General features: G+C 47.6%; 1 protein-coding gene across 1 annotated transcript in view; it reads left to right on the top strand.

Moving 5' to 3' along the window:
- Positions 1-6: 6 nt before the first annotated feature.
- The window catches only part of GUCY1B3 (guanylate cyclase 1, soluble, beta 3), a 36,042-nt gene continuing 34,677 nt past the window's right edge, over positions 7-1,371 (top strand). The window contains exon 1 of the mRNA XM_010189165.1: positions 7-142. The gene's annotated coding sequence lies outside the window, so the exon portion shown is untranslated. The remainder of the gene's footprint in view (positions 143-1,371) is intronic.

The raw sequence follows: 1,371 nt of genomic DNA, 5'->3' as shown, positions 1-1,371 counted from the left end.
GCGGAGCGGTGGAAGGGTTTTCCCTCACCCGGTGCCTGACCGTGCCGCCGCCTCGCCCTGCCCCGCAGTACGGCTTCGTCAATCACGCCCTGGAGCTGCTCGTCATCCGCAACTATGGCCCCGCCGTCTGGGAGGACATCAAGTAAGTGTGCGTGTGGCCGTGCTGTCCCTGCACCCCACCGCGGGGGTGGGCTGGGCCGGGAACCAGGGCAGCCCTCCCGCTCACGGGGGTACCTGGCAGGGCGGCCGCGACCCGGCAGTGCCCCGTTTGCCGCCCCGTCCGGCTCTCCGCTCCCGGCTGGCAGTGGTCCCCAGAAGGTGGCTCTCAGATGTGACAAGGCCGGCTTCTGGCAGGGTTCTGTCCAGCTCAAGGCCTTTGTTAACGCCCCAAAGACCCACCTTGTGCCATCTTTACATCTTTTCATCGACGGCATTGGTCCCTGCGGTTCCCTCAATTACTCAAAGTCTGTGGTAGGAATAATGTGTGGGCAAAACAGCCCAGAAACCATGGCAGCCATTCCTTGAGTCAGGCCACCAGGTGAAGCATGCAACAGTTACATCTCTTTGCGTTCCTAAAGGAACTGAAATACAGTTTTTAACTGGTAAAGTCTTATCTAAAACTAGTGTGAGATTTTGGTAATGTACTTGGCTTGAAACTCACCGCTGTAGAGAAATACATATAAGAATGCTTTTTGGCTTTCTTTTGAACTTGATTTCTTGGTTCCAACCCTTGCTTGTCTGACAGCATAACATTTTTCCAAGGAGGTCTCCACTTTAAGTTTTTGATCAATTCTGAAATAGCACAAAAAGTTTGAAATGGGTAGTGCAAACAAAATTCTCTTGAACATAAATGTGGTAATATTGATACTTGGGCAAAACTACGATAAATATTTTTAAAAAGACATAAATGCTTACAGAGTTGTAAACTTACTTTGTAAGGCTTCAAGTAACTATGTGGTTAGAAGAAGGAGAAGGGAGAGGTAGATCATCCAACTTGGAGAAAGTGATCTTCTTTCAACTGTACACCTTCTTCTGTACTCCACTCTCCCATTTATTTTAGGCCCATTTTAATGTGCCAATGTAGCTGTCTTGCCATTGTCCTGATACATTTTTTGGAGTTAAAGGACTGTACTTGACTGAGATTTTTGTGACCAGGATACTTTTTTCATTAATCCATTCATTAAGATTGTGGTAATCTTACACAGTACCATGAAATCAGAGAGAATCATAGAAATGTTGGTTGGAAGGGACCTCTGGAGATCATCTAGTCCAGTCTGTGTTCCAGCCAGGACTGTTACTGGCACTAGATCAGAGCTCAGCTCTGACTTTTGTCTATCAGCCTTTAAAATCACCAAAGATGTAGACTCCACA

The sequence above is a fragment of the Mesitornis unicolor genome, unplaced genomic scaffold, assembly GCF_000695765.1.
Source record: "Mesitornis unicolor isolate BGI_N332 unplaced genomic scaffold, ASM69576v1 scaffold13407, whole genome shotgun sequence".
NCBI classification, from domain to species: Eukaryota; Metazoa; Chordata; class Aves; order Mesitornithiformes; family Mesitornithidae; genus Mesitornis; species Mesitornis unicolor.
The sequence above is the reverse complement of the archived record's forward strand: the minus strand, read 5'-3'. Positions and strand labels throughout refer to the sequence as shown.